Raw genomic sequence first — 13530 nt, forward strand, 5'->3', positions numbered from 1 at the left:
AACGAGTCGACGGCTCACGTTCCCTTGTGCGCCGAAGGCTCTCTTGATATGTGATCCGACCCTCAGACAGACGAAGCCAAGGGAAGACCCAAGGCCGCAATGTGCGTTCAAAGAATCAGTGCTCAGTGTGTCCTGCAATTCACACCAAGTCTCGCAGCTGGCTGCGTTCTTCATCGACCCGAGAACCGAGTGATCCACCGCTTAGAGTCGTGAAAAAGTGTTTGTTCAATTCCGTACAGTCAAAACCAAACGTTTCTGGCACTCGGCCAAACAGTGGCCAAGAAGGGCGCTTTTCAGCGCACGCTTGGACTCCAAAACTCTGCCGCGCCTTTTTCGGCTGCCGCAAATCGAGCAAACGGTGTGTTTCGGACGGCGTTTCGCTTTCGCTACTTGCGAGTGCTTTCGTGGTCCACCCCTCTATAAATACTCGGGAGGCGTCGAAGCCGGTTCTCCAAGCCGGACCCGTAGGTATCGTTGTGTGCTCGCTCTCATTGGCCCGCCTAACCAGAAAATGCCTGCGGTACACCCATTTGGATAAGAGTGCACGCAGATGCGGGCCTCGACGGCTACACATTTCCTCGGGCGGCCGCCTCCCGGCCTCCGTGGAGCGCGGGATGCACGGTCCCATCGACAAGCCTCTCCCGTTTTTACCGTGGCGTCGCGGTTCACCACGGCAGGCGGGTCGGTCTCCTCCGCATAAAAAGGGGGACCCCCGCTTTTTGTTCCACGAAATCGCACAAGCTTTTTTCGCATCCACGGTTTGCCACCGCACACCAAAATGCCGATCCGGCTGCCTACTTTAGCCAACAGGTGGAGCCAGGCGCGCCGTACTTGCGCGGCACTTCCCACGTCCACCGAAGTCGGTGCCAAGGACCACTTTCGGCGCCGGAGCCGCGTACGAGCCTACTCGAGGCGGAAGAACGAAGCCAGCAAGGGCCTGGCCGCAAGTGCGTTCAATTGTCGGGACGTCCAAGTCCCTCGTTCTTCCGTGCTTCCTCTTTCGGCAAGTCGTTGCGGCACCTTCCCAAAGCGCGCAGACCCGCTAATCGCGACGAGCGCGACGTGGCCGTGCCGCCTTTCCCTCGGCAGCAAGCAAAACGCCTGGCAACTTCGACGCTCCCCTAACCGCGATCTCGCACCGTGTTTCGTGTGGCAAATTCAAAAGCCGGCCGGCGCTGCTGCAACCATTACGGTCGGTACGCATACGCCGCGGAGGGCGGGACGGTCATCGGAGCGTGCGGTTCCTCCATCGAGTACTGCGCACCTCGGCCGTCGCATCGCCGTGCCATGACCGGCCGCGCGTCAACGCGAACCGGTGCCAGCGAGATCCCTCGCCTGCAAGAACCGACCGGCAGCCTCCGTCACCCGAGGACGCGGAGGCGCTTGCCGCGGACGGCGGGACGGTATGCACTGGTGCACAGCGGACCCGTCACATCGCCAGTTCCTTGACCGACCGCCGACGCTTGTGCCGTTCCTCTCGTACTTGGCAGTCGCCGCGCGATTGTCGGGTCTCGTTCTTGCACGCTCGAACGGTCGGGAGGGCACTCGGCTGGCGTTTCGGGAACGCGCAGCCTCGCCTTCTACCGACGTAACCACGACTCGCCGTTCGCGCTCCGCCGCTCCTGTTTACAGTACTAGGCGGTCCCGCAGCGGTCGGGTCGCGCATTTCGAGCGCTTCGAGCCACGGTGCTGTGGCGGGTCGAAAGCCGACCTATGAGTGCGTTGCGCCGTTTGTACCCGCGTCCGCCACCTGGCCGACCGTCCAAGGTCGCGGTGTTGGCGTCCGCTGGGCGCAACAATTTGTCACGGGGTGCCGCTCCACATTCAGGCAGCCCCGTGGGGAAAAGCCGACCCCGCGTCCAAACGGGGTCAGCGGCAGAAAGTGTCGGGCGCAGACGCAGCTGAGGCGCTCACCCTTCACAATCCGTTAATGATCCTTCCGCAGGTTCACCTACGGAAACCTTGTTACGACTTTTACTTCCTCTAAATGATCAAGTTTGGTCATCTTTCCAACAGACCGGCGCAACCGAAAGGCCGCGCCGGACATCGGTCCGAAGACCTCACTAAATCATTCAATCGGTAGTAGCGACGGGCGGTGTGTACAAAGGGCAGGGACGTAATCAACGCGAGCTTATGACTCGCGCTTACTGGGAATTCCTCGTTCAAGGGGAACAATTGCAAGCCCCTATCCCAATCACGAAAGAAGTTCCACGGGTTACCCAGTCTTTTCAGACAGGGATAAAGACACGCTGCTTCCTTCAGTGTAGCGCGCGTGCGGCCCCGGACATCTAAGGGCATCACAGACCTGTTATTGCTCTGTTTCGTGCGGCTAGGAGCCGCTTGTCCCTCTAAGAAGGTTGTAAGGTGCTGGGAACCCCGCACCTATTTAATAGGCTAGAGTCTCGTTCGTTATCGGAATTAACCAGACAAATCGCTCCACCAACTAAGAACGGCCATGCACCACCATCCACCGAATCAAGAAAGAGCTCTCAATCTGTCAATCCTCCCAGTGTCCGGGCCGGGTAAGTTTTCCCGTGTTGAGTCAAATTAAGCCGCAGGCTCCACTCCTGGTGGTGCCCTTCCGTCAATTCCTTTAAGTTTCAGCTTTGCAACCATACTTCCCCCGGAACCCAAATACTTTGGTTTCCCGGAAGCTGCCCGCCGAGTCATTTGAGTAACTCAGGCGGATCGCTGGTTGGCATCGTTTATGGTCAGAACTAGGGCGGTATCTGATCGCCTTCGAACCTCTGACTTTCGTTCTTGATCAATGAAAACATTCTTGGCAAATGCTTTCGCAGTAGTTCGTCTTGCGACGGTCCAAGAATTTCACCTCTAGCGCCGCAATACGAATGCCCCCGTCCGTCCCTCTTAATCATTACCTCGTATTCCAAAAACCAACAGAACAGAAACGAGGTCTTGTTCTATTATTCCATGCAAGTTTATTCAGGCGACTCGCCTGCGTTGAGCACTCTAATTTTTTCAAAGTAAAAGCACCGGCCATCTCGAGGCACACAATGAAGTGCACCAAGAAAGAACCGGCATGATGTTCAGTCCGAGCCGTCGCATCGGGTAGATGCACTACTCGTCTGGAACTGAGATCCAACTACGAGCTTTTTAACCGCAGCAGCTTTAGTATACGCTATTGGAGCTGGAATTACCGCGGCTGCTGGCACCAGACTTGCCCTCCAATTGATCCTCGTTAAAGGATTTAGAGTGTACTCATTTCAATTACGGGGCCTCAAAAGAGTCCCGTATTGTTATTTTTCGTCACTACCTCCCCGTGCCGGGAGTGGGTAATTTGCGCGCCTGCTGCCTTCCTTGGATGTGGTAGCCGTTTCTCAGGCTCCCTCTCCGGAATCGAACCCTGATTCTCCGTTACCCGTAACAACCATGGTAAGCAAGTAACCTACCATCGAAAGTTGATAAGGCAGACACTTGAAAGAAACGTCGCCGGCTCGTGGCCATGCGATCAGCACAAAGTTATCCAGAGTCACCACACAATACGGGCCGAAACCCGATCGATCTTGGTCTAATAAAAGCACCCGTTACCCAAAGGGCTCCAGGCTCACTGCATGTATTAGCTCTAGAATTGCCACAGTTATCCAAGTAGGAAGAAACGATCTAAGGAACCATAACTGATTTAATGAGCCATTCGCGGTTTCGCCTTATTTCGGCATGTACTTAGACATGCATGGCTTAATCTTTGAGACAAGCATATGATTACTGGCAGGATCAACCAGGTAATCGTTCGACTGCGCGTCCGTCCTCGCCTTCGGCGGGCCGGACGCAGTCTGTGTGCGGCGGAGGCCACCTTCAGGCGCCCCAACACGCTTATTTTGCACTCCGAGATGACGGCGTTCGAGCTCGCTACGGCACAACCTTCCCGAAAGACGAGTGGGAGCCGTGCGGCAAGAAGCACGTTCATGCTCGCTCTTTTTCGTTGCATCGACTCGGTCGCGCCGTGCGGGTTGCCCAAGCCCGCTGCACTGTCGGTGGACCGGCCGGAACTAGCAACGGAGCCGAGACTGCAAAGCCGCCAGACGACGGGTCACGCCCGCGTCTTCGGCGCTTTCGCATCTGAATCGCCCGAGGACGACACGGAACACACCTCGATATCGTGGTAAAACGGCACCGTCCGACAACCAGCCCCTAACGCATCAAGCGGATGAGGCTGCAGACGACTGCCGTGGATTCCCCTGGAGCAGACCCGAGGACACGCTTGACGAGGCCGAAGCCCGCCGCATATCAGACACCCGGTCGCTTTCGCGTACGCCGCTCACGAGAACCCCCACATAATAGCAGCGATAAGTACCCAGACCTCCTTGGGCACTAATACGAGCGTACTCGAGAAAATTTCACCGCGGGTGTGCCCCGAAACGTGTGGCACGTTGAGCGTGCCACAAGTCTACGTCGCTCTCAAACCCGCCGAGGTCGTAGAATTTGCGACCCTACTCACGAAATTCCCACCGAGGATACGGCCGCAAACGTACCGCACCTTGGGTAGGCCACGAGTTTGTGCAACACTACGCTGACGGCACAGCACCGAGGTCGTGCGCGCACGCACGGGAAAATTCCGCCGCGGTTTCTGCCGAAAACGTGAGGCACCACGACTCTCCGCAAGTTCGCGTCGACTGCGAAAGACCGAAGTCGTGAACGACGTGTCCGCTACTCGCCGCCGACACGCTGGACACCAAACGTACAACGACTCGACGGCGTCGTAGAGGCCCACGACGCGGTTTTCCTTAACGACGTCTCGGCGTGGCACCGACAGGTTAGAACGGCCGACCAACGTTCCCTGTCCGCCGTTCGGCTCAGTCGAAGGGCTCGGCGACTTCGGCAACGCTGCGAAGCCGCACGGTGACGCACGCCATGTCCCCATTTTTTTTTTTTCTTTCTGCGTCTGCCGGGGTGCCCCTATAATAGCAGCGATAAGCACCCAGACCGCCGTGGGTCGCTCGCCCCGGCTGACGTGGTTTTTCGTACTCCTGCGGCGGTCGCCGTCAAGCACGTCCAAATACGCTACTTTCGTGGGCGCATTCACGCTCTTTCGCTTCGCCGGAGTGCCAGCACTCACTCTGCCAAAAACGGCGAACATCCGAGCGGCGGTTCCCACTTTTGCGTCGGCGTCGCAAACCCCGCCCCGGCAGACGAGGTTTGCCGTACTCGTGCGACGGTGGCCGGCGGGCACGTCGAAAGACGCCGATATCGTGCGCGAATTGGCGCACCTTGGCTTCACCGGAGTGCCGCCACTGACTCCTCCAAAAACGGCGAAGATCCGAGCGGCGCTTCCCACTTTCGCATCGGCGTCCCGAACTCCGCCCCGGCTGACGCGGTTTACCGTACTCGTGCGACGGTCGCCGGCGAGCACGTGGAAAGACGCCGATATCGTGCCCGAATCGGCTCCGTTCGGCTTCGCCGGAGTGCCAGCACTGGCTCGGCGAAAGACGACGAACATCCGAGCGACGGTTCTCACTATTGCGTACGCGTCGCAAACCCTGCCCCGGCAGACGCACTTTGCCGTACTCGTGCGACGGTCGCCGGCGAGCACGTAGAAAGACGCCGATATCGTGCCGGAATCGGCCCCGTTTGGCTTCGCCGGAGTGCCAGCACTCACTCGGCCACAAACGGCGAACATCCGAGCGGCGGTTCCCACTTAGCCGTCGGCGTCCCGAACTCCGCCCCGGCAGACGCGGTTGCCGAGCTCGTGCGACTAGCGACCGCGAAGCCGTCTCGCGACGCCGCTTTCGTGCGCGGCTCCCACTGCGACCTGGGTCACCCGAGGTCGACGAGCAAAAAAGAATGTCGAAAAAAATTTTTTTTTTTTTTGTGTCTGCCGGGGTGCCCCTATAATAGCAGCGATAAGCACCCAGACCGCCATGGGTCGCTCGCCCCGGCTGACGTGGTTTTTCGTTTTCCTGCGGTGGTCGTCGTCAAGCACGTCCAAACACGCCACTTTCGTGGGCGCATTCGCGCTCTTTCGCTTCGCCGGAGTGCCAGCACTCACTCTGCCAAAAACGGCGAACATCCTAGTGGCGGTTCCCACTTTTGCGTCGGCGTCGCCAACCCCGCCCCGGCATACGCGGTTTGCCGTACTCGTGCGGCGGTGGCCGGCGGGCACGTCGAAAGACACCGATATCGTGCGCGAGTCGATGCTTCTTGGTCTCGCAGGAGGGCCGCCACTCACTCCTGCAAAAACGGCGAAGATCCGAGCGGCGCTTCCCACTTTTTCGTCGGCATCGCAAACCTCGCCCCGGCAGACGCGCTTTGCCGTACTCGTGCGACGGTCGCCGGCGAGCACGTCGAAATACGCCGATATCGTGCCCGAATCGGCCCCGTTTCGCTTCGCCGGAGTGCCAGCACTCACTCGGCCAAAAACGGCGAACATCCGAGCAGCGGTACCCACTTAGCCGTCGGCATCCCGAACTCCGCGCCGGCTGACGCGGTTGCCGAGCTCGTGCGACTAGCGACCGCGAACGCGTCTCGCGACGCCGCTTTCGTGCGCGGCTCCCATTGCGACCTGGGTTACCCGAGCTCGACCAGCAAAAAAGAAGGTCGAAAAAAAATTTTTTTTTTCTGCGTCTGCCGGGGTGCCCCTATAATAGCAGCGATAAGCACCCAGACCGCCGTGGGTCGCTCGCCCCGGCTGACGTGGTTTTTCGTACTCCTGCAGCGGTCGCCGTCAAGCACGTCCAAATACGCCACTTTCGTGGGCGCTTTCGCGCTCTTTCGCGTCGCCGGTGTGCCAGCACTCACTCTGCCAAAAACGGCCAACATCCGAGCGGCGGTTCCCACTTTTGCGTCGGCGTCGTAAACCCCGCCCCGGCAGACGCGGTTTGCCCTACTCGTGCGACGGTCGCCGGCGAGCGCGTCGAAAGACGCCGATATCGTGCGCTAATTGGCGCTCCTTGGCTTCTCCGGAGTGCCGCCACTCACTCCTCCAAAAACGGCGAAGATCCGAGCGGCGTTCTCCACTTTCGCATCGGCGTCCCGAACTCCGCCCGGGCTGACGCGGTTTACCGTACTCGTGCGACGGTCGCCGCCGGGCACGTCGAAAGACGCCGATATCGTGCCGTAATCGGCCCCGTTTGGCTTCGCCCGAGTGCCAGCACTCACTCGGCCAAAAACGGCGAACATCCGAGCAGCGTTTCCCACTTTCGCATCGGCGTCCCGAAGCCCGCCCCGGCAGACGCGGTTTGCCCTACTCGAGCGACGGTCGCCGGCGATCACGTCGAAAGGCGCCGAATTCGTGCACGAATCGATGCTTCTTGGTCTCGCAGGAGGGCCGCCACTCACTCCTGCAAAAACGGCGAAGATCCGAGTTGCGCTTCCCACTTTTTCGTCGGCGTCCCGAACTACGCCCCGGCTGACGCGGTTTACCGTACTCGTGCGACGGTCGCCGGCGGGCACTTCAAAATACGCCGATTTCGTGGGCGCATTCACGCTGTTTCGCTTCCCCGGAGTGCCAACACTCACTCTGCCGAAAGCGGCGATCATCCGAGCGGCGGTTCCCACTTTTGCGTCGGCTTCGCAAACGGCGCCCCGGCAGACGCGCTCGTGCGACGTACTCGTGCGACGGTCGCCGGCGAGCACGTCGAAAGACGCCGATATCGTGCTCGAATCGACCCCGTTTCGCTTCGCCGGAGTGCTGCCAGTCACGGCGCAGAAAACGGCGAACAAGTGTTTTTTTTTTTTTTCCTAGAATTTGTGTTATAGAAGGCACATTTGATATCGGACGATAATTTTCAACTTTATCACGCGCACCGATTTTCGTGTAGAGGTTTGCAAGTTTATGGGAATTTCTCCACTTGGAATAATGCGATTTAGTAGTACTACGAGAACTTCATGGATGTACTCAAGGGTACGGGGCAAGTCAGTTACGTCAACACCTGCAGATTTTTTACACTTCAAACTGAAAATTGTTGGTTGTGAGTCCTCGTGTGATATTAAAGGCCGATTCGCTAACACATAGAACAAAGAAAGAAAGGAAGAAAAAACGCCCGCGCTCGCTCAAGAAACCTGGGTTCGCAACAAGTGGCAACAACAAGCAACCGAGCGAGTGCGCCAAAACCCGTGGCGGCCGAACAAACGCGAAGTCCCAACCGCGTCAGCCGGGGCGGCACGGGACAGGAAAAATCACTTCAGCCGGGGCGGCGGGGCACCGAATAAACCTCGTCACCTCGTCGCAGGATAAAAGAGGAAACAAAAAGTCTAAACAGCGTCTGCTGGAGCGAATGCGTAATAAAACAACAACAACAACAAAAAAAAACACCCGCGCTCAAGAAGTCTGCAATCCTCACAAAAGGCGACTGTGACCGAGCAGCGTCAGCCGGGGCCGTGCGGAAACGGAAAAACCGCGACTACCGGGGCGTCGAGGCACCGAAAAATCCACTTCAGCCGCGGCGAAAAAAAAAAACAAAAAGAAAGACGGAGGGGGGGGGGGGAACCACGTCTGCCGGGGCGAAGGAAAAAAAAAAACGCGTCTGCCGGGGCGAGCCCGGGTGCGGCACCACCGGGAAAACTGTGGCAAACAGACATGGCGATCGAGTGAGTGGGCCGCCAGCCAGGCTCAGCCAAAAAGTGCAAAGTCCGAACTGCGTCAGCCGGGGCGGCAAAAACCGCGTCAGCCGGGGCGGCGCAAAAAACCGCGTCTGCCGGGGCGGCACGAAACCGCGTCAGCCGGGGCGGGGCGAAAACTGCGTCAGCCGGGGCGAAAGAAAAAAAAAACGCGTCTGCCGGGGCAAGCCCGGGTGCGGCACCACCGGGAAAACTGTGGCAAACAGACATGGCGATCGAGTGAGTGGGCCGCCAGCCAGGCACAGCCGAAAAGTGCAAAGTCCGAACCGTGTCAGCCGGGGCGACGCAAAAACCGCGTCAGCCGGGGCGGCGCGAAAACCGCGTCAGCCGGGGCGGCACGAAACCGCGTCAGCCGGGGCGGCGCGAAAACTGCGTCAGCCGGGGCGGCGCGAAAACCTCGTCAGCCGGGGCGAGCGAAAAGGGGGGGGGGGGAACCACGTCTGCCGGGGCGAAAGAAAAAAAAACGCGTCTGCCGGGGCGAGCCCGGGTGCGGCACCACCGGGAAGACTGTGGCAAACAGACATGGCGATCGAGTGAGTGGGCCGCCAGCCAGGCTCAGCCCAAAAAGTGCTAAGTCCGAACTGCGTCAGCCGGGGCGGCGCGAAAACCGCGTCTGCCGGGGCGGCACGAAACCGCGTCAGCCGGGGCGGCGCGAAAACTGCGTCAGCCGGGGCGAGCCCGGGTGCGGCACCACCGGGAAAACTGTGGCAAACAGACATGGCGATCGAGTGAGTGGGCCGCCAGCCAGGCACAGCCGAAAAGTGCTAAGTCCGAACTGCGTCAGCCGGGGCGGCAAAAACCGCGTCAGCCGGGGCGGCGCAAAAAACCGCGTCTGCCGGGGCGGCACGAAACCGCGTCAGCCGGGGCGGCGCGAAAACTGCGTCAGCCGGGGCGAAAGAAAAAAAAAACGCGTCTGCCGGGGCGAGCCCGGGTGCGGCACCACCGGGAAAACTGTGGCAAACAGACATGGCGATCGAGTGAGTGGGCCGCCAGCCAGGCACAGCCGAAAAGTGCTAAGTCCGAACTGCGTCTGCCGGGGCGGCACGAAACCGCGTCAGCCGGGGCGGCGCGAAAACCGCGTCTGCCGGGGCGGCACGAAACCGCGTCAGCCGGGGCGGCGCGAAAACTGCGTCAGCCGGGGCGAGCCCGGGTGCGGCACCACCGGGAAAACTGTGGCAAACAGACATGGCGATCGAGTGAGTGGGCCGCCAGCCAGGCACAGCCGAAAAGTGCAAAGTCCGAACCGTGTCAGCCGGGGCGACGCAAAAACCGCGTCAGCCGGGGCGGCGCGAAAACCGCGTCAGCCGGGGCGGCACGAAACCGCGTCAGCCGGGGCGGCGCGAAAACTGCGTCAGCCGGGGCGGCGCGAAAACCTCGTCAGCCGGGGCGAGCGAAAAGGGGGGGGGGGGGAACCACGTCTGCCGGGGCGAAAGAAAAAAAAACGCGTCTGCCGGGGCGAGCCCGGGTGCGGCACCACCGGGAAGACTGTGGCAAACAGACATGGCGATCGAGTGAGTGGGCCGCCAGCCAGGCTCAGCCCAAAAAGTGCTAAGTCCGAACTGCGTCAGCCGGGGCGGCGCGAAAACCGCGTCTGCCGGGGCGGCACGAAACCGCGTCAGCCGGGGCGGCGCGAAAACTGCGTCAGCCGGGGCGAGCCCGGGTGCGGCACCACCGGGAAAACTGTGGCAAACAGACATGGCGATCGAGTGAGTGGGCCGCCAGCCAGGCACAGCCGAAAAGTGCTAAGTCCGAACTGCGTCAGCCGGGGCGGCAAAAACCGCGTCAGCCGGGGCGGCGCAAAAAACCGCGTCTGCCGGGGCGGCACGAAACCGCGTCAGCCGGGGCGGCGCGAAAACTGCGTCAGCCGGGGCGAAAGAAAAAAAAAAACGCGTCTGCCGGGGCGAGCCCGGGTGCGGCACCACCGGGAAAACTGTGGCAAACAGACATGGCGATCGAGTGAGTGGGCCGCCAGCCAGGCACAGCCGAAAAGTGCTAAGTCCGAACTGCGTCTGCCGGGGCGGCACGAAACCGCGTCAGCCGGGGCGGCGCGAAAACCGCGTCTGCCGGGGCGGCACGAAACCGCGTCAGCCGGGGCGGCGCGAAAACTGCGTCAGCCGGGGCGAGCCCGGGTGCGGCACCACCGGGAAAACTGTGGCAAACAGACATGGCGATTGAGTGAGTGGGCCGCCAGCCAGGCACAGCCGAAAAGTGCTAAGTCCGAACTGCGTCTGCCGGGGCGGCACGAAACCGCGTCAGCCGGGGCGGCGCGAAAACCGCGTCTGCCGGGGCGGCACGAAACCGCGTCAGCCGGGGCGGCGCGAAAACTGCGTCAGCCGGGGCGAGCCCGGGTGCGGCACCACCGGGAAAACTGTGGCAAACAGACATGGCGATCGAGTGAGTGGGCCGCCAGCCAGGCACAGCCGAAAAGTGCAAAGTCCGAACCGTGTCAGCCGGGGCGACGCAAAAACCGCGTCAGCCGGGGCGGCGCGAAAACCGCGTCAGCCGGGGCGGCACGAAACCGCGTCAGCCGGGGCGGCGCGAAAACTGTGTCAGCCGGGGCGGCGCGAAAACCTCGTCAGCCGGGGCGAGCGAAAAGGGGGGGGGGGGGAACCACGTCTGCCGGGGCGAAAGAAAAAAAAACGCGTCTGCCGGGGCGAGCCCGGGTGCGGCACCACCGGGAAGACTGTGGCAAACAGACATGGCGATCGAGTGAGTGGGCCGCCAGCCAGGCTCAGCCCAAAAAGTGCTAAGTCCGAACTGCGTCAGCCGGGGCGGCGCGAAAACCGCGTCTGCCGGGGCGGCACGAAACCGCGTCAGCCGGGGCGGCGCGAAAACTGCGTCAGCCGGGGCGAGCCCGGGTGCGGCACCACCGGGAAAACTGTGGCAAACAGACATGGCGATCGAGTGAGTGGGCCGCCAGCCAGGCACAGCCGAAAAGTGCTAAGTCCGAACTGCGTCAGCCGGGGCGGCAAAAACCGCGTCAGCCGGGGCGGCGCAAAAAACCGCGTCTGCCGGGGCGGCACGAAACCGCGTCAGCCGGGGCGGCGCGAAAACTGCGTCAGCCGGGGCGAAAGAAAAAAAAAACGCGTCTGCCGGGGCGAGCCCGGGTGCGGCACCACCGGGAAAACTGTGGCAAACAGACATGGCGATCGAGTGAGTGGGCCGCCAGCCAGGCACAGCCGAAAAGTGCTAAGTCCGAACTGCGTCTGCCGGGGCGGCACGAAACCGCGTCAGCCGGGGCGGCGCGAAAACCGCGTCTGCCGGGGCGGCACGAAACCGCGTCAGCCGGGGCGGCGCGAAAACTGCGTCAGCCGGGGCGAGCCCGGGTGCGGCACCACCGGGAAAACTGTGGCAAACAGACATGGCGATTGAGTGAGTGGGCCGCCAGCCAGGCACAGCCGAAAAGTGCTAAGTCCGAACTGCGTCTGCCGGGGCGGCACGAAACCGCGTCAGCCGGGGCGGCGCGAAAACCGCGTCTGCCGGGGCGGCACGAAACCGCGTCAGCCGGGGCGGCGCGAAAACCGCGTCTGCCGGGGCGGCACGAAACCGCGTCAGCCGGGGCGGCGCGAAAACTGCGTCAGCCGGGGCGAGCCCGGGTGCGGCACCACCGGGAAGACTGTGGCAAACAGACATGGCGATCGAGTGAGTGGGCCGCCAGCCAGGCTCAGCCCAAAAAGTGCTAAGTCCGAACTGCGTCAGCCGGGGCGGCGCGAAAACCGCGTCTGCCGGGGCGGCACGAAACCGCGTCAGCCGGGGCGGCGCGAAAACTGCGTCAGCCGGGGCGAGCCCGGGTGCGGCACCACCGGGAAAACTGTGGCAAACAGACATGGCGATCGAGTGAGTGGGCCGCCAGCCAGGCACAGCCGAAAAGTGCTAAGTCCGAACTGCGTCAGCCGGGGCGGCAAAAACCGCGTCAGCCGGGGCGGCGCAAAAAACCGCGTCTGCCGGGGCGGCACGAAACCGCGTCAGCCGGGGCGGCGCGAAAACTGCGTCAGCCGGGGCGAAAGAAAAAAAAACGCGTCTGCCGGGGCGAGCCCGGGTGCGGCACCACCGGGAAAACTGTGGCAAACAGACATGGCGATCGAGTGAGTGGGCCGCCAGCCAGGCACAGCCGAAAAGTGCTAAGTCCGAACTGCGTCTGCCGGGGCGGCACGAAACCGCGTCAGCCGGGGCGGCGCGAAAACCGCGTCTGCCGGGGCGGCACGAAACCGCGTCAGCCGGGGCGGCGCGAAAACTGCGTCAGCCGGGGCGAGCCCGGGTGCGGCACCACCGGGAAGACTGTGGCAAACAGACATGGCGATCGAGTGAGTGGGCCGCCAGCCAGGCTCAGCCCAAAAAGTGCTAAGTCCGAACTGCGTCAGCCGGGGCGGCGCGAAAACCGCGTCTGCCGGGGCGGCACGAAACCGCGTCAGCCGGGGCGGCGCGAAAACTGCGTCAGCCGGGGCGAGCCCGGGTGCGGCACCACCGGGAAAACTGTGGCAAACAGACATGGCGATCGAGTGAGTGGGCCGCCAGCCAGGCACAGCCGAAAAGTGCTAAGTCCGAACTGCGTCAGCCGGGGCGGCAAAAACCGCGTCAGCCGGGGCGGCGCAAAAAACCGCGTCTGCCGGGGCGGCACGAAACCGCGTCAGCCGGGGCGGCGCGAAAACTGCGTCAGCCGGGGCGAAAGAAAAAAAAAACGCGTCTGCCGGGGCGAGCCCGGGTGCGGCACCACCGGGAAAACTGTGGCAAACAGACATGGCGATCGAGTGAGTGGGCCGCCAGCCAGGCACAGCCGAAAAGTGCTAAGTCCGAACTGCGTCTGCCGGGGCGGCACGAAACCGCGTCAGCCGGGGCGGCGCGAAAACCGCGTCTGCCGGGGCGGCACGAAACCGCGTCAGCCGGGGCGGCGCGAAAACTGCGTCAGCCGGGGCGAGCCCGGGTGCGGCACCACCGGGAAAACTGTGGCAAACAGAC

The 13530-nt window shown here is 62.2% G+C and overlaps 2 non-coding genes across 2 annotated transcripts; both read right to left on the reverse strand.

Moving 5' to 3' along the window:
• Positions 1–56: 56 nt before the first annotated feature.
• LOC142790999 (5.8S ribosomal RNA) lies at positions 57–209 on the reverse strand. Its single transcript, XR_012889923.1, has one exon. It is a non-coding gene; the product is annotated as a 5.8S ribosomal RNA (ribosomal RNA).
• Positions 210–1928: 1719 nt separating this feature from the next.
• LOC142791024 (small subunit ribosomal RNA) lies at positions 1929–3743 on the reverse strand. The gene has a single exon (XR_012889946.1). It is a non-coding gene; the product is annotated as a small subunit ribosomal RNA (ribosomal RNA).
• Between the last annotated feature and the right edge of the window lie 9787 nt (positions 3744–13530).

The sequence above is a fragment of the Rhipicephalus microplus genome, unplaced genomic scaffold, assembly GCF_043290135.1.
Source record: "Rhipicephalus microplus isolate Deutch F79 unplaced genomic scaffold, USDA_Rmic scaffold_135, whole genome shotgun sequence".
NCBI classification, from domain to species: Eukaryota; Metazoa; Arthropoda; class Arachnida; order Ixodida; family Ixodidae; genus Rhipicephalus; species Rhipicephalus microplus.